A 19614-nucleotide genomic window follows, 5' to 3' on the forward strand; every position below is an offset into this window, starting at 1 on the left:
AGTATACAGTGTCTCCATCACTGGTTATTGTTGACTAATTATTTGGGTAAGTAGTATCTGCCAGTTTGGTCCATGATAATCATAGTATTTATTTGTGTTTATAATTTATAAATATTTTATGTGGAGATACTTTGGGAGTTTGTAAATATCTGCTTGGTCCTTAAGATTTCACCCACTAGAATTAATATATTTCCTTGATGATTCCTCCTTGTGTCAAATTATTACTATTATGGTAGCCAAATGACAATTTTTTTCATTGATTCTACATTAACAAATATAGCAAAACCAAACAAAAGTGAGCAAGAAGAAAAAGCTTATCATTTTGGTACTCACATGCCCCAGATATGGACAGTAACTGCCATTTCAAGCTGATTGCACCGATTTTTTATGTGTTCCTATTCATCCTGGAGTGCTTTTGACTTTCTTGCACAACAAGATGTTTCAAGCACATCATTTATTTTCTTGTTATAGAGCTGGAATTATCCTTTTTTTTTCTAGTAGCTCTGTTTTCTCTAGAGGAAAAATAGCTGACAAGTATTTGTGATGGTTGTCATTATTACTTTTGGGGTTTTCATGTTAAGGACATTTATCATATATATAATATAAAAATGTGTATTTTTTCTTTTTAATAGTTTTTCAGTTGTCAATGTCCCTTTATTTTATTTTTTAATGCACAGTGCTGAGAATCAAACCTAGTGCCTAACACATACTAGTTAAGCGCTCTGCCACTGAGCCACAATCCCAGGCCAAAATGTGTACATTTCATATAAAAAAAAACATAAAGAAGGGTCTTTTGTATATATTCTGATTTTGTATATATATATATATATATATATATATATATATATATATATATATTCCTATTTAAAGATGTATACTGAAAAATTATACGTACATATGTAAAGAATCTTTATTATAGAATTTTCTTATGAATTAGAAATAGTCTAAATACTCTTTCAGAATTCTGGATTTTATCTGTAAAATAATGTAGTATGTTATCATTTTTAAAAATGTGAAATTTATAGAGTATGTATTATTTGAAATATAAAGCATATTTAAAACACTTAGTTTCTTAACACATCTTAAGTTCACTTCTAATACTTCTAACAACTTGATAAGTTGAGGAAAGAAGCTGCCTGCCACACTGGCACTCTACCTGCTTACGGAAATTGTATTCATCATTAGATTTTAATTTTCATTACCAGTGGATAAATGCTCAAATATTTGACTCTCAAATTAACCTTAATTCTGTAGGTGGATTGCACATAGGGATACCTGTCCCACCAACCTGTCAATATATTTGGTGACATTAAATCATATCAATGGAATTTGCAAAATATTTCTTCAGAAGACCACATCATGAAAACTTTAGGCTTTGTGAACCAGAATTTCTCTGTGGTCATAGCATAAAATCTGCAATATATAATAATTGAATACCTGATGACATTCCAATAAAACTATATTTTCAAGATAAGGAAGGGACACTCAGTCGTAGATTATTTTCCTAGCATGTGTAAGGACCTGAGTTTGATTCTCAGCACCACATATAAATCAATAAAATAAAGGTATTCTTTCGAACTAATAAATAGTTACAAAAAAACAAATATCTAGTATTTAACCCTCCGACTTTGAACCATATATCACATTCTTAAAAAAAAAAAAAATATATATATATATATATATATATATATATGACTTGGTATCAGCATAATACAGTGTTACAAAGTCACATCAATATTTATAGCAAAACAATTCACAAGAGTTGAGCTATGGGACAAAGCTAGATGCTCATCAACTAATAAATGAATAGAAAAATTGTTGTATATATAAACAATAAAATATTACTCACCCATAAAGAAGAATGACTCTATTACAAATCCCAGTAATTAAATGGATATGAAGACTCATTGTGAGCAAAACGAGAAAAAAAAAAAAACATAGGTGGAATGTTTTTGCTGATAATTGGAGGCTAAACCACAATAAATGAGAGAGGAAAAGGGGAGAAGTTCAGTAGATAATCCAAAGAAGCCTTCAAGAAAGATAGAATAGATAGGAATAGGAAAGACATTAAAATGAATAATTAGAATAATTATGAATTATTGTTTTAACTGGACAAGATATCATTATTTATTTTTATGGTGCTGAGGATTGAACCAGATCTTTACATGTGAGGCAAGCACTTTACCAATGTACTATATTCCCAGCTCGAAAAATTATGAATTATAAATAAGAGTTTCTATGCTTGTATAATTTTATCAAAATGGATTCTATGCCATGTAAACTTATGAATAACAACTAAAATAAAGTTAAAACTAGGAAATAGGAACATGAAACAAAATTGATAGAATAAAAGTCTGATGATTAAATGTCTTTAGGTTCATTTCAGAATTTTCTGAATCTCTCCCTATGTGGAGTCTGCCAAAGTTATTCAGGCCTGAAAGAAAGGTAGAAGTTCAGGATGCTGCAAAGAGAAGACGAAGGGACTGCACCTCTGCTGCATTGATATACAGGTGAAGGGATCCAAATGAGAAGATAATCTCAAGGTCCCCCATGTTTAACTAGGGCAGAGAGGAGCAAGGTGCTTGATTATATATTTATTTAATGGCACATACATGGAGATATATATAGAATTATAAAAATCTGAAATTAGTTTTCCTGGATTTACAAATGAAAGCCAAATGTTTTTTCCTTGAAGAAAGAGATCCTTGACCCTCTTTTAACACTAAGTCTCATCTGTATTATATGACTTTTTGCACCCCTGATGTTTAGGGAGCAAGATACAGATCTCTCTTTTGAATCTTATCAAAACAAGCAGGCAGAGGTGAGAAGTAAGTAATGCTGTTTTTTTTTCTTTGTAAAGTGCAGAGTGTCCAGCTGCAATTAAGGATGCACCCCTTGGCAAGGCTTTTTTGACTGTTGTAGGAAGGCAGGTGAGCACCCAGGTCCCAGAATCAAGGTGAGTGGCAGGAGGCAGAAAGATTGCCCAGGTTTGCCTTGTTCTGTGGAAATCTGCCATCATGTGGCCACCATAGGTATTTCTTTCAAAAAATGTCTCACCAGTGACCAAGGGAGCCCAGGGACAGCTGGATTTTATATGTCTGTGCTCTCTGATGTCTCTTCTGTGCTAATCTTCTTATTCTGCCTCCAGAATAAACCACTTAGAGAAAAACCAGGCTCTAATTCTGACATCCACATCCAAGTCTACTACAGGGCACCTGTCAAGCCTGCTGGAAGCACTCACCAATGTGGGCAAAAGGCAATGTGTTTATTTGGCACTGAATATTTCTTTTCTGTTTCTACTGTTTTTGTTTTAGCTACCTGCCCCAGGTAGCCCATGTAGCAGTCAATTCTACTGGCCTTCCAGTACTTTTACAAGATGTATTGACAACTTTTTAACAAACTGAAAGACCATATTCATTTGCATATGTTTAAATATATAAAAGATGAAACGTCAGCACTCCAAAGAATGCTTTGTGATAGTCTTATTATAGGAAGTGGCCCAGGTAATGAAGCTTTCAAATCAACCTCAATTTTTTAGCATTAGATCCAAATAGAACTTAGAACTCTGGTAACCAGGCACACACATTCCATAGAGGGTGCATTATTCATCTCATATAAAGGGAGATGCACAAGATAAAGAGATGTTTTCATGACATATTCAAACCTTTCAGGGTTCTAGGCACAAATATGTCCAAACCACATTTGCACATTGGCTCAGCCTTCACATCAGGACCTATGACTATTTATCAGAAGGCATTTATGGGTAAAAGAGAGAAGTTTAGAGAAGACCAATCCAGACAAGTCCTCATCTGGGATCACAGCTGGTAAGTTTTTTGACATTCCCCTTCTGTATGTGGGGGGGGGGAAGTAATTGAGGGGCACCTTCAATGGAAGAATTAGGTTATATCAGGACATGGGTGGTAAGGTGGATATTTAAATATTGGGTTCTAGTTTTTTTTTTTTTAACTGAAATTACTATTCAAAGACCTTATTCTGTAATCCAATGTGTGGAGGTCTATGCATATATTCATCTATTTCTAGATGAGTCGCATCCCCCCAAAAATAAAACCACTAAAGGCATGACAGTGCAGTTATGTTGGGTCACAGGCTAGAATGGAATTAATCCATCGTGATGTCTTATTTAAGGGGAACGAGTGGGCGATTATGCAGTTCATGGCCCTGAGGTAGGAACCAGATGCCAGATAAAGATCACTATTAGCTACCCCCCAAGTTAAAATGGGATCAGAGCAAGAAGAGGGACACTGAGTGGGCGAGTAGATGGTTTCACGGAGGTTGGTAGATTATGAGACCAAAGTTGGTAGGGGATAGTCATTTGGAGCGAGAAGGGTTTATGACTAAATGTGGTATGTACCGCCAGTGATTTTAATGTGCTATGCACTTTGAACGATGGCTATATGGTAGATCACTGTCGTATTGACGAGCATTTAATGTGAAGGGATAATATACTGTATTATGTACTATGTTAGTATTATGAATGTGCTTATATGCATGGGGAGAGTGTTATTAATGTTGGTTAAACATATAATGTCCTATGTACATGGATTAATAGTAGTCTAATGGGGAAGAGCAAGTAATGCACGATATACATGGAAGTGAATTGTTGGATGAAAGTTAATAGTGACATAAAAGTCAAGATTTAAGTAACTGGTCGAGTGCAGGGAATAGTTTAAGTAAGAAATATCAGCTTTGGGAGTTGAAGGTGAAAAGTGTATTTTCTTCCCTGATGGGCTGCTCTAAGAAGTCTATAGCTTCATTTTTGGTTTACAAGACCAAAGTAATGTTTATACTATTAGGGCTCTTCATTTAAGAAGTTTGTTTTCAATTAGGCTAACGGTTGGTAAGATTAAGAGAATGATGGTGAAGTAGAGGATTGATGCTAATTGACCAATAATGATAAACGGATATTCAACAGGTTGGCCTCTGATTCAGGTTATCGTAAATAGGTCTGCTACTAGAATTCAGAATATGCATTGACTTAATGGTCGAAATATTATACTGCTTTGTTTAGATAGATGGAGTAGTGGAAAAAGTGTTAGAATAAGGATTGAAAAAACTAGAGCTAAGACACCTCCTAGTTTGTTGGGGATAGATCGTAGGATAGCATAGGCAAACAAGAAATATCATTCTGGTTTAATATGAGGTGGAGTGCTTAGGGGGTTTGCGGGTGTGTAATTGTCAGGGTCTCCTAGAAGGTCAGGTGAAAATAGAACTAGAGTTATCAGAGCTAGAATGAGAAGAAGGACTCCGAGGACATCTTTAATAGTGTAATATGGGTGAAAAGGAATTTTGTCTGAATCAGAAATAAGGCCTGAGGGGTTGTTTGATCCGGTTTCATGGAGGAAAAGAAGGTGGACTATGACTAGAGCTGCAATGATGAATGGAAGAACAAAGTGGAATGCGAAAAATTGTGTTAGAGTAGCTTTGTCTACTGAGAAACCACCTCAAATTCATTCTACTAAGGTTGTACCGATGTATGGGATGGCAGATAAAAGATTAGTGATTACGGTTGCTCCTCAGAATGATATTTGGCCTCAGGGGAGGACATAGCCCATAAAAGCTGTGGCTATTACTGCGAATAGAAGAATGACTCCAATGTTTCATGATTCAAAGTAAGAATATGAGCCGTAGTATAATCCTCGGCCTACATGAAGAAAGAGGCAGATGAAGAACATAGATGCACCGTTAGCATGTATATAGCGGATAAGTCAGCCGGAATTTACATCTCGACAGAAATGAGTGACTGATGAAAAGGCTGTTATAGTATCAGATGTGTAATGCATTGCTAGAAATAGCCCCGTGAGGATTTGGATAGCTAGGTAGAGGCCTAATAAGGATCCAAAGTTTCATCATGCGGAAATATTGGAAGGTGCAGGTAAATCAATAAAAGAATGATTGATGATTTTGATTAAAGGGTGAGTTTTGCGAGTGTTTGTCATTAGTGTTTTTATAGTTGAATAACAACGATGATTTTTTATGTCATTAGTCATGGTTAGACTCCATGTAAAAATAATGACGTATGTAACGTATTTATTGAGTATACTCTTTGTTTTAGGTTTTGTAGGATTTTCTTCAAAGCCTTCTCCTATTTATGGGGGTTTAGGATTAATTGTTAGTGGGGGAATTGGATGTGGGGTTGTATTATATTTTAGAGGGTCTGAGCAAGACTAAGTTAATAAAATCTGTGTGTTCTTTGAATGGTTTATTTCTACACCCCAATATAGGGAGAGGTTATATCCTTCCCTGTACCTGTACCTCTGCCCCACCCACGAGCAACTGCCCTCCTCCTGTCTTCCACTTGGTGCCAGTTCTTTTATATTTCAGGGAAAACAAGTAATATTAATTTTTTTTACTTACTATAATTTTTTAAATATGCAAAACTATTGGGAGTCCATCTTTAAAAGTTAGATACTTACTAATGAAGGCATTTTGTCATTTGAAAGGACGTCCATATGACTATTCTATTAAAATGACTTGTTATCCTGATGTGGTTTAACAACAGCAGCAGCAACTAGAGGATGTGTTAAGACACAGTTCATGGCACATGTGATACGAACTTGTGATTTCTCTCCTCAGGGTATTTTAGAAATGCAAGTAACCCTCATCTTGAAGTTGCTGGAGAGACCATCTTGGCTTTGCAATCTGACCAGGACCAAGATGTTTCCTTTTTGCCACCCTAGAACCAAGCGACAGAGTCTTCTGGACCCTACTGCACCAGGAAAACAGGATGGACTCCTCTGGGAAGGTTGTTTCATGCCTGGCACCTTTGGCTTGTGACCTGAAGGGGAACTGATTTTATTTTATCTGGTGAAGAAGAAAAGATTTCTGAAACTTCCGCATAGTGCACCCAAATGACAGACCCCTTTCCTGTCTAAGGCTCCCAGACTGAATCTCGGTGGGGACTTAAGTGCAGATGGCTAGGCCTGTGCCACATTCCCCAGCCCCACAGGCCTGACCCAGGACACCTTGTGGACAGGGTGCAGGCCGGCCAGCAACTTGTTTTGTTCAAGACAGACTGTATTCAAGTCTCCCCTCCCAATCGCTTATTAGAAGCTCTGAAATCTTTACTAGACTTGCATATTTGTTTCCCTTTTGCTTTTATATAAAATATAGTTTATGGTGTTATATTTATTTTTAACTGAGATACTGTACATATGTAAATATCTTTTTTTTATTTTTAGATGAGAGCTCACTAAGTTGCTCAAGCTGGCCTTGAACTTGGGACCCATCTGCCTCAGCCTCCCAAGCAGCCGGGATTACAGGCTTTGTGCACTGCCATGCCCAGCTTGTAAATAGCTCTTGACAGGAAGAAAATATATGAATGTAATATTAGCTTCCTATCAGTGAACTGAACAAATATATCATTGAAATTTATGCTGCAATCTGAGTTGCTGCAAACATAGCCCAGTTTGTTTACTTTTGAAAAATGTGACAAAGCTACTAAGAATGATTTATGGCAGGCTTTCTACTACTGTGGGTGGGACTTCTTAAGCACTCACCCTCTGCTTCTCCCGGGAACTCTCCTCACAAAGATGGCATTGGTGTAAAGCTGAAGGATTTTTCATTTTTGTACAGATATATTGTCGACGTTTAAGAACTTGAGAGGGAAGTAGATAACTGAGATGCATGGATATCAACTTTCATGCTTTAGAATACTAAAAGATAGGAAACCATAGTTCTGATCAGAACTTGCCCACAAATACCAGCGATTCTGGGGGGTTAAATCATGTACTCTTCAAATTGATGTAAGTACACCAAACTTAGATTTCATGCTTTTAAAATTTAGACTCAAATGCTTTAGAATTTAAACAGTTTTTTCATTAGTTAATAATTCAAGGTTCTGTAAACATTTGATTAAACTCTGCATGCATATGTCATTGTTCTTGTTTTTCTGTTTATCTTCTCAACAATGGGCCCAGAGAAGAAGGAAGAGTAGCCCACTGGGGATTTAGGAACCAGCTGCCAAGGGCCCTCTTTTCCTCTCTGATCTTTTTTTTTTTTGTATGTCTTTTTCTTCTTTTTTTTAAATAAAATTTCTGAAGCTACACATTGAATTTCCTGATATAAAGGATACCCCCTTCCCAATCCCCAAATTCTATTGAACTGGTTCTCTGAGAAAAACAGAAGGAATCCATACCTACCATGCCAAAGAAAATAAGACGTATGAGATTTTAGTTTGTAATCCAGGGTGACATTTAGGCAATTTGACAGAATGAGTTAATCACAATCAGAAGCCACATTAAAAAAAAAAAAAAAGTCTTGGAGATACTGTTTTTCTTTGGTAACAAGCAATCTTTAATTTTTTTTTTATTGCTCAGAAAGTGAGACTGTCATGTTGTTAAAATCTGTTAATCTAGTATCAAATACAGTTATTCAAGTGCAATCTTGTATTATATACAGAGATTAATTTACCATTAAGGCAAAAAATGAGCTTCTACACGTGTTGTGAGGTGTAGAATTTGCATGCTGAACCACAAGGTGCCTGTGAAGCCCTTAGGGACTCTGTAAATAGTTAACCTTTATTTACAATTCAATTTGTATGTTAAAATTGTCTATGTGAATGCCTTTCCAAAGCAAAGATTTCTCCTGGCTGCAGTTTCTTTTCAGAAAGTATCTCAAAGCTTAGGTTTGATTCTTTTTTGTAACAACAGAATTTTCCAAGGTGGTTATTGGCTCTCCTCTCTCCTCTGCCTGCCTCCGCCCTGCCCCCCTCCAGCCCCTGTTTGTAGGTGTTAATTGCTCCTGGGCTCCTTGCTGAGTGTGACTTGAGCCCACAGATAAACTTCCTGTTTACTTGAAAGCTGGGTGAATTGATGGAAACACCTTTCTCCCTCCATGCGCTCAAGGACATTTTCAAAGTTGGTGAGGTTTAGTGTCGTTTTGCGAATTTCCTTGGAGGCCTCAGGGGAGCCCACGTCGTTTCTGCCATGCTGACCGGTCCCTGGCCAAGGTCTGCACCTGGCTGCCCCCTGAACAACGTGGAGACTTTCTCACGCGTAATTCCTCCATGTGGCTTGCCCTGAATTACGCCAAGGTTGTATTTTAAACAGACCCGGAGAGGGAACAGTTTCCCAGCAGCAGCAACCCCCCCCCACACACACACACACTGTTATCCAGGGTGACAGGGGCGGGGGCGAGCGGAGGCCAGCCCCTGGTCAGGTAGCTCAGGCCCTTGGAGGCCACGCATTGTCCTTCCCGGTGCCTGGCCGCTGCCGCCCGTCGTCATAGTTGGGCGGGGGCGTGGGCCCGGGGCGCGCGGGGGCGGGCGGCAATGACGCGTGGCCACTGAGCTCCAGCAGGGAGGACGCGCGGCCGGGCCAAGCGGCGGGCGGCAGGGGCGGGCGGTGCGCTACCGGAGCGGCCGCTGGGGGGCGCCCCGAGCCAGGCCTCTTTGCCGCCCAGGGCCCGCGCCCGCAGCCAGAGCAAGCAGCAGGCGGGTGAGCCGGTGGACTCGGACCCTGAGGTCTTCTTCTTGCGGGTGTGGCTAGAGGACACTGGGGAGGTGTTCCGAGTGTCAAACTGCCGTGGTGACACAACCGTGCGGGAGCTTAGAGAGGACCTGGACCTGATTGTCGGCATCTCCTTCAACCTCCAGGGGCTCCACTACTTGGACCAAGGTGGCCCCTGCCCTCCCCACATCCCTTGAGCTCTGGTGAGGGGTACCTGGTACTCCTCCTGCCTGAGTTATAAAGGGAGGCCTGCCTGCGAGGGTACCCCGGGTGTTAACACACACTGGCCACCTTTAAACCCCAGGTGGAAGAGCCACTGGGGGTCTTAGCCACATAGGGACTTTTCAGCCCCAAACACTGGATTCACAACAGACCCAAACTCAAGGCAGACCTCACAGCAGGCCCCCTAGTCCACAGAAATCCTGCCTGGGTCAGACTACATCTGCCAACCTCTAGTAAGTCCAGCTCATAGGAGGACCCCAGATCTCCACACCACAGCAAGGTACCCCAGAAGCCCAGACCCTCAAGTTCCCCATGTCTTCATAAGGGAACTATGCCCCAAAGCCAGCTGTGTCCACACAAGACCATAAACCGAACAAACAAAAAACCCCCTATCCTCAGAAGTACCCCCAAACCCAGGACAATCTGCCTGTCAGAACCCCAAACTCCAATCAAACCCAAGTCCTCATGTCATACTTGTGAACATTGGAACCCCAAGTCCCCTAGCCAGCCATGTTCTCACAAGCTCACAAAGCCTGAGACAAACCCTGTTGATCTCAGGACCCCAGTCCGGAACAGAACTGCCCATGACTGAACCCCAAATCTCCAAGCTAAACAATATAGCCTCAAACCCCAGATCCTTCACCAGCTGGGTCTGTCCAAGGAAGCTAAAATTCCAACCCTTCCCCCACAAGACCCCTAAGCTCAGAAAAAACCTTGCCAAATTTGAAACCCCAATCCCCCAGGCTAATGATGACTACCTCACAACTGGAGTCCTCCAGCAACTGTGTCCATGCAAGCATGCCACAGCTTGAATGCCCACGTTGGGACCCCAGCTCAGAGCAGACCTGCCCAAGACTGAGCCCCAGTTCCAGGCTAACCATCCTTATGTTAGAACCCCCAAACTCCCATCAGCCATGTCCATGCAAGGATGTCAAAACTCAAAAAAGCCCTGCCCACACTAGGACCCCAAAACAGAGCATACATGCCCAAGACTCAACCCCAAACCTCCAAGCTAACCATTGCTACCTCAGAACCCCAAAACTTCCATCAATGGTGTCCACACAAGGACTAAGTGAAGCGTTACCCATCCCAGGACCCCAAGACCCAGAACAAATGGCCAAATTTGAACCCCAAGTCTTCAGGTAATGACCATTACCTCAGAACCCTGACTCCTCCAGCAACTGGGTCCACACAAAGATGCCAAAATTCAAACCAACCTGGACCACCTCAGTACCCCAACCAAGAACCGAATCCCAGATCCCCACACTGGAGTACTACCTCAGAACCTGGAGTCCTCTGGCAACCATGTCTACACAAGGATGTTGGAGCTCAGTACAAACCCTACCCACCTCAGGACCCCAAAACCAAGGTCAAACTTGGCCAGATCTTGAGCCCCAATTCCCCAAGAGAGTCATGTGACCTTCAGAACCTGAGTCCTCCAACAGCCGTGTCCACACCAGGGTGCCAAACTTGGAGAAGAACTCTGCTCCCTCAGGATCCCATGATCTCTCTGCAAGCACTGTCACATTTGCCCCTCAGATCCTGGAGCTGCCCTGGTGTCCAAGAAATCCTAAATCCCAGAGCAGACTCTACCCAAAACTCTGGATTCTAAATCCCGTCTCCAGCAAGCCATCTCTATCTCCACACCCCAGACCATCAACAACTTTTGTCAAAGCCCCAGACAAACCCTGTCCTCATCCAGACCCCCAAACCCAAAGCCAGCTGTGCCCACATCTTAAAGCTAGTCCCTGAGGTTACCATGACCGCATCAGAACCCCAATCCAGGCAAAGTGTCCTCAGAAGATTTCCAAGAATGAGACAAATCCTGCCTACAACAGGACCCCAAAACTCAAGTGAAATATCCCCGTACTGAACCCACAAACCTCCATGAAATCACAGCTACCCCAACTCTCCAAGGTTGAAGTCAACCATGTCCATGTCAGGAAGTCAAGGTTCAAAACAAGCTTTGCCTGTATGAGGACCCCAAAACTCAAAAGCAAACTATGCTTATATTTGAAACTCAGATTCTTTTAGCTAAACCCACCCATACCAGGATCCCCAATTATAGACCAAACCCTGACAAATTCAGTCAGAACCCTAAATCTTGGAGCAGATCCTATCACCAAGACCCCAAATCTCAGTGTACACCTGCCTGATTTCCTAACCTACAGTTTCCACACTATACGGGCTTCATGAGAACCCCGAATCCCAAAACAAGTCCTGGACATACAAGGACTCCAAATACCATACAAAAGACCCTTCCCAAACCAGGACTCCTAAACAAACAGCAAAACTTGTTTGCATCAGAATCCCAAATCCAGAGCAAATTCTATCCTTATCAGGACCCCAAAACTCAAAGCAAACCATGTCCACATTTGAACCCCAGTACTGGCTCTAACCCAGTCTGTATCAGAATCCTGAATTCTGAGCTGTGTTCTTGCCTAGGAGCTCAAAGCTAGCCCAACCGGAATCAGAACTCAGTATCCGAAGCTCACCATGCTTAAAGCAGGACCCCCAAAGACCCTTTGTCCATACAGATCCCATGTGGAAGGTAGGTACCTGGGGGAGGCCAAAGACCCCACGGCTCAGGTCTCCCTCCACTCATCTCCTTCCCTCAACCTGAGGAAGTGGTTTCCCTATCCCGATTCCCTACAGTATTTAGAATATGAGAACAGGATCAAAGCCCCTGAGATCCATCATCTCCCCACCTGGTTGAAATCAACACAAAACACTTCAAGAAAATGAAGATATTAAAAAAAATCTCTGGGCTGCTGCACAGAGATGTGAGGAGCCAATATTGCAGAGAGACTGCAGCTGTACTGCAGGGCCGGGAGGCGATGGAGACGAGACCTGAGAGCAGCCTGTCTCCACCAGCCAGCTCCTGGACTGCCCTTCTGGGCTCAGTTTCCTAATCCGTAAAGCAGAGCCCCATTAGCTCTGGAATTCTCCGTGCTGTTCCCCCATGGACAGGAATGACTCAGGAAACTCCAAACGGACGCTTTTGCACTCTTTAAAGTAGGTTCAACATTTTTCCATGGCATATTTATTTTTCTGCAGGAACATTCAAAAGATGTTCTTGGGCATTTTCAAGGCCTTATTTAGCAGGAAGAGTGTCTCGAGCCTAGAGTGTACCTCACATGTTAAGAACGACGGTGAATCATTGAAGGACTGATTAAGGGTCCCCCACAAGTAATTTGAAAATTATGTATCTCCAACTACAAATGTCTGGACCCCTTCTGTTCATTTATTTTCACTGATGAGCCCTGCTGAGCAATAAATTCAAGAGAGTTAAGAGGGAAAGAGAGAGATGGGGTGAGTTAACACTGATGTCACAGAGCTGTTACTCAGCAGCCACTTAGCAACTGCTACAGAGCATGACCTCTCTCTGTTGCGTGGTCCTTCCTGTAGATGGCAAACGAGAGAGAAGATGGTACTACTTCAGTGTTATGAGAAATTTGGGCTACTGTCTATAATCTGGGGATGCTACTCTTGCCCACTGCGAAGGAGGAAGAGGGAAGAGCGAATGAGATCGTGTGTGAGCATCCCATCCAAGCAAGTGGTCAGGGAGTCAGCGAGTGAGGCGAGGGGCGCCCTTCCTATCCTTGGGCAACTCTGCTGATTGACTTAGCTGGCGATAGTGCCTAAGGCCCGGCTGTCTGCCTGTCAAGGGGCGTGCTCTGCATGTGTCACCTGCCCGCCTTTGCCAGGGAGCACAGCTTTCCTCAGTGTCTCAGAGCTGTCTGGATGTCGAGTTGTCTTAGACTGATTGCTAAAGATCCTCTGTGTTCCAGCCACAGACAGGACCCCGATGAACAGATTGGTTAGTCACTATCCTCCACTTCCATCCACTCTTTGGAATTTCTAGTGATCAAATGGTGCCCCTAAAGCCCACAAAGCTCCAGTCTGTTAGCAGATGGCTTTGCCCATTCCAGCCAGGGGAGCCTCTGTGTGCTCCTAGCAGACAGATGTGCACCTGTCTTAAGAGGTTGTCGAGAGGATCAAAGAACTTAGTGCAGGCACAAGGCACTCACTTTGAAGGACTGAACACACAGGCCCACAGGGGTCCCTGCCACCCGATCCCAGCAGACCAGCGAGCTCCACTCCCTGGGAATGTGCGTCGGCCTGGCATGGGCAGACCCGAGGCACACTTGTCATTCTTGAGACTGTAGATGGTCAACGCGAGAAAACGCATGCATTTGAAAAGGTCAACCAAATACAACTTGAACCATCTAAAAAATGCTCTCTATTAATATTCATGTTACCACTGCCGATGGTCTTCCCCAGAGCCTGGATCTGTGAACTTAGAACAGACCCACCCTGTGTCCTTCACGTGGATAAGCCTCTGTGCCAGGTGATGACAGGCTTAGGAGCTCAAACACGCCAAGACCCAGCACAGTGAAAGTCAATATTTGTTCCTTATGTGGCCATGGGACTGCCTTGAGATGATCTTGTCCCCCGGGGCCATTGGCAACACCTGAAGACGTTTTTGACTATGGGAACCAGGTGCAGGGGCTCCTGATCCCCTTGGGTAGAGACCAGGGAGTCTGCCTCACGTCCTGAAGTGCACAGGGCAGAGAGCACTCAAGTTCAAAATGGCAGGTGTGCCAGCATGGAGAAACCCTGCCCAGGGTCGTCATGTGAATCCAACAATTTTTGTTCACTGTCACCTCTTTGGTTAGCAAATGACAACATTGACCAGAGCTGGTCTTTTAGTTAAATGTATGTAACTTGTGTAAGTGCATTTTACCGCAATACATAGTTGTCTCAAGTTTAAGTAGTTCTCTTTGTAAGAGTTTGCCTCATAAAACATCTTTACTGACTCATGTATTTTTTCACAACAGGACAAGCTATAATTGCAGAATTTTATAAATGGTTGCCATTGTGTTTTTGGTCCAGCTTCAATCCTAGCTGAGCCAAATTAATTTTCTAAAAAGCATTAACGACAACAGGCTCATGCGGAATCATCAAATGAGATCTTTGTTCAAGATTCTAAAATTATCTTTGCGATTCCCAAGGTCAGATAATCTCCTAGCCAATGTAATAAGTTTTCTTTAATGCCCAGTTTTTTTAAAAGGAAACATTGCTCCCCACAGGAGATATGATAGATGACGGCACCCTCAAGTTCCATGACGTCATGCCCGGAGGAGTGATTTCCCTGAGCATTTGGCATTATAATGGTTGGATAGAACTGGTTTTGGCAGCCATGGAAGGGGACCTCAGTAAGGTGCTTCCCGCTTCTTTCCAGGGGTGTTGCACAGAGCGACAATCTTTATTGTGCGGGTTTGAGTGGAGGCTTCAGAGAAAGGAAGAAAGATGAGGACCTTGGTCCCCATGATGGCACACTGTTTCAGGAGCTTCCCCTCACTCTCGGGGAGCACAGTTCCACGGCCTTTACTTATTTATGGCTTAGGGACCCACTCATCCCTCACCCCCCACAATCAAGGCAGCGCATACGTCCATTTGCCTTCTGAGGTTGAGAGTCACTTGACCCTGGTGGAGGGCTCCAGAGCTCTGGGCCTTGCCTGCCTGCTGCAGCCGTGCCCAGGTGAGCGGGAGGTGACCCAGTTCCGGGGGGCACCCACAGCACCCTGGATGGCAGCAGGACCCACTGTTTGCCAGGCCTCCCCCGTGGGGCACTCAGCTGACTCTGGGTGGGAGGGAAGGACAAAGACCAGGATGTTTACCCATCAGAGAAGATGAATCGCTGACACGGGGGTTGGTGGATGTTTTCCTGTGGATCAGATTCAGGGGGAGAGGGTGCAGTTCCCTCGCTGGGCTGTGGCCAAGCAAGGGCCGGCCGCAGGCCCTGGCAGGAAGGGTGGCCCATCCCGGTCATTGCAATCCTCCTCCAGACCCGTCCTTGCTGCTGTCCCTTCTGTGTCCCAGCATCCCCATCCCTGGGCCTTTCTTCTGCTGCCAGCAGTTTGGTCTGGGCTCAGCTTTCTGGCTCTCGCCACGATGTAGGGTTCTCTCTCTCCTGTTTGGGGTTTTGAGTCAGAACTGCGGCAGACCCATGTCCTTATGTCTGTCACTTCTGTCTCCTGTGCTGTTCCCTACCTGGCCCTGATGTCTGGGGCAGAGTCCTTCCTGTGGATCCTGCAGCCTTCCTCCCATGTTCCATGAGGTGACCATATGACAGGGCCCCTGTGAGAGGGGTTCAGAGTACTCCACAGAGGCACTGGGCACCAAAGTGGACAGGAGGATAGAATTCGGGCCGTCTCGAGGAGACTTCCCCCTTGGGCTGCCGTCTGGTTGGTGTCTTTGTTAAGGCCACAACTACCTTCCTCTGGCCACCAAAAAAGCTATTTGCTCTCGTTAAAACATCAACTGGGATGTTCCTGCCTCCCCAAGTTGACGGATGGTGATTTTGTCTAGGGAACACCCACGGGGCGTTGAAGAGTGTCCCCCACCACCCTTCCCTGGCTTCCTACCATTTCTTGCCCTCTCCTTTCCCGTCATGCACCTTGGTGTGGGTCAAGCAGACAGACCTTTCCTGAGCCACCCTCAGCCTCTGACTGCACCTACTGCACTTCCCAGAGTAACAGTCTGTGTTCTCTCCCCCAGCTGTCCTGTCTCAGAATCACTGAAGATTCCTTCTACCGAACAGCAAATTCACGCTACTTGGAGGGTGAGAAGTGGAAGTGGTGGACATCCCAGAGAGCATTTGTGGCCTTGTACATTGCCTCCCACAGAGGTCACTGTGACGTGGTGTAGTACCTTCTAGAACAAGGTAATCTGGGCAGAAAGCATGGTACTTTGGAGAGTCTCGGGGGACCGCATCTTGGTCTTCCTGGATCCTTCAAGTGCTGATTCTCTGGGTCTGATTCCTGTCACTCACAGAGCTGGGTCCGTGCCAGGCCTCCATGGGTGTCTGGGAGTGTCTCAGTTCATGCCAGGCAGAGGCTGTCGAGGCCAGACCCTGGAAGATGCTGCTGTTGCAGGGAGACCAACCAGAACACTGCTGGGGACATGGCCACACTGTCTGCACAATTCTAGTCCCACCTGCAGTTGGAACATCCCAGGTGGCCTGGCCCACGGGTGGTCCTCGGACGGGCCCTGCCTTCTTTCTGCAAGTCTTGCAGTTACTTCCTCTGGTGACATTCTCCCCAGACTCTTCTCACTCTTGTCTCCACTTAGGGGTGACCATTGTTCTGTCTGTCCCCAGGGAGCCCGCATTTCCTCTGAACTGAAGGGTTTTGCTTGAGATTCTGCAGCAGTACTCTTTATCCTCCTCTGACACAGGGTATTTTGTGTGGGGGGGCGTGCTCATGATTGAGATGCAGAAGATTGGAATCCTGTAGGCAAGAGCTGCAGGGCCCTGGGGAGAGGAGGCTGGCGAGGCCGCGAGGGCTTGACGGGCAGGCTCCATGTCAGACCCCTCCTCTCAGCTCCTCTATTATCCCCACTCCACCAAGCATGGTGGAGAGCAGCCCGGGTTTCCTGGGCAAGATGACTGGGCTGCGTGTCAGGCACATGAACCTCTGAGCTGGGCAAGGGTTGGCGACTGTGCCCTCTGCCTTCCTCCACTGCCTCTTTCCTGTTGAAGAATGAAATATGGCTTCTCACAGCCCAGCAGTCCTTTAAGCTCATGAAAAGTCATTTTCACTCTGATGGAACCGTGATGTATTTGAGGGCACCAGTTAAAAAAATGACAGCTGGCTTTGCAAAGTTTTTTGTCCTCTGCAGACGCTGCTGGGAGGAGGCATGTGGGGTGGACTCCACCATCCAGAGTCTGATGGAGACTTCACCTCACCAGCCAGCCATAGCTCATGAAAACAGGCCCCGGAAATGTCAGCCGAGTTTAATTGAATTGCCTTGTTTTCTGTGTCATGATATTTGTTACCCAGAATTTGATTCGATTCAACAAGTCCACACTGGACACCTGCCATTAGCCCGTCCATCTTCGGGAGACAGTGAGACATTCAATCGAAGGGAGATCTGTCCATGAGTCAGGCTGCTGGTCGTCCGTCACTTCCCAGTGCCTGTCTCCTCCAGGCCCGAGCTACGTGCCTGGGGTGAAAACAGCAGTGATCAAAATGAGTATCTTCTACCCTCATGGAGCTCACTGGGGAAGTTATCAGATTACAAATAATTAATTCCATGGTCAGTCACATGGGGGTATTTTAAAGGTGGCAGATGTCTGCTGAATTCATGAAGGGGTGCTGTGGGGAAGGGGAGCTGAGGAGGGCTTCCCAGGAAGGTGAATGGAACACTTAAGAAGGATAAGAGTTGTCCCAGGACTGGGGGAAAACAGGCAAGAGTTTTGTTTGTGACAGGAACAGTTTGTACAAAGGGCCGGGGGCAGGATGCAGAGCAGGGTTTAAGGGTAAAGACAGAAGGTAGGTGAAATTAGACCCTCCACTGTGGGCAGGGTCATGGAGGAAGAATGTGGGGGGCTGGTGCTGCACTGATTGGGGGATTACGGGTGAGAGAGCAGCAAAGATCAAGACATTGACCCCACAGCAGGGGGATTGCCATGATGAGGTCTAAGTGGGAGATGACATGGCACTGTGGAAAGACATTGGCTGTCAGGAGAGGACAGGCTGGTGCTGAGGGGTGCTGGAAGGGCAGCAGTGCCCGGTCCTGCCCCTTTTGTGTTCCTGGTGCCAACTGTCTCTAAGGGAGAGTGGCCCTCGCTGACCCGGCTTTCTCATTTTACAGGTACCAACTTCCTGGATAGCACGCCCCTGGGCAGGACTCCCCTGCACGTGGCCGTGGCCATGGGCCGGCTGGACTGTATGAAACTCCTGCTGGAGCACAGGGCCCCCATCCAGGAGAAGGACGCCAAGGGGGAGACCCCCATCTCCATTGCCCGCTGCATGAACCACAAGCTGACGGGGAGCAACGCCTGTTCCTGCTCTACTGGCTGGCCAAGGGGACGGGGAAGATGCACATCAAGGACCTGATCCTGAGGCAGGTCTTCCAGAGGATGTGCTCCAGCTTGGGCTCCAGGAAGACCTCAAGTTAGCTCCCCTGGAGATGTCTGCACACCAAAGCTGACCCCGGCGCCTGGGCAGAGGTCACCCCGTGGGACCCCGGCAGTGCTCGCCAGGGTGGGGAAGGGGAGATGAGCCAGACTCAGACGCGGAGTTCACCGTCCTGCTGGAGGGAGGGTGACTTGGGGAGGGGGTGGCGGGGCCGCGTGTTCCTGCGCATGTTCTGACCCATTACAGACCCACAGGCCCGCACGGCCTTTAATTCTAAGCTGTTTGCGCCTCGTGTCCCGTCATGCTGAGGCAGGGGGTGACAGGAACAGACCCCCCACCCAGGCTGTTCAGGGCAGCGCTGTCCAGGACGGATCACAGTAATGAGCGCGACTGTCACTCTGCAAAGCAAGTGCCCGCCACTGTCGGGAGGTCGCGAGGGTTCAGTGCGTGAGATCCTTGCAGCTGGGCGCTCCCTGGCTAGGGGTGTTCAGGAAGCGTGGCCAAGCCATGTTTGAGGGACAGAAGCCAAGCAGGGGGGAGCTTGGTTCTCCCACGTGGCTGCCTCAGGACCTCAGCAAGGTGCGGTGGAGGGTGGTGGGAGACGAGTGAGCTCACACAGGACAGAGCCTGGTTTCTGCTGTGGCCAGTGCCAGCCCCACAGCCTCCCTGCAGGCAGGCAGACACCCTGAGTGTCTGCGCCCGACTCAGGCCACCTCCGTCAGGCTGGGAGTGGGCCTGCAGCAGCCGCGCCTGCCCTGCAGATGGGGGCCTGGGCTTGGAAGTAAACAGAGAAGGTCTGCAGAGGGCACCGGGACCCAGAAACAGTAGAAATTCAAGCCCAAGGCTGCTCGGTGGTTCTAGAGCTTTCTAGGGCAGAAACCTGACTTTTTGAAAAGATAACTTCTGGTTTTTAAATGTTGGCTTGAATTTTGGGGGAAGACGGCATGGTACAGAAAGAGTGAGAAGATTTGAGGCACCCACACACCCTGTGTGCTGTC

The 19614-nt window shown here is 45.7% G+C and overlaps 1 pseudogene; it reads left to right on the forward strand.

The window, feature by feature from the left end:
- LOC144252319 (ankyrin repeat domain-containing protein 60-like) overlaps positions 1-18657 on the forward strand; it is a 35319-nt pseudogene extending 16662 nt beyond the window's left edge.
- Positions 18658-19614: the final 957 nt, after the last annotated feature.

Source organism: Urocitellus parryii, unplaced genomic scaffold (assembly GCF_045843805.1).
Source record: "Urocitellus parryii isolate mUroPar1 unplaced genomic scaffold, mUroPar1.hap1 Scaffold_40, whole genome shotgun sequence".
In the NCBI taxonomy this organism is placed as follows: domain Eukaryota; kingdom Metazoa; phylum Chordata; class Mammalia; order Rodentia; family Sciuridae; genus Urocitellus; species Urocitellus parryii.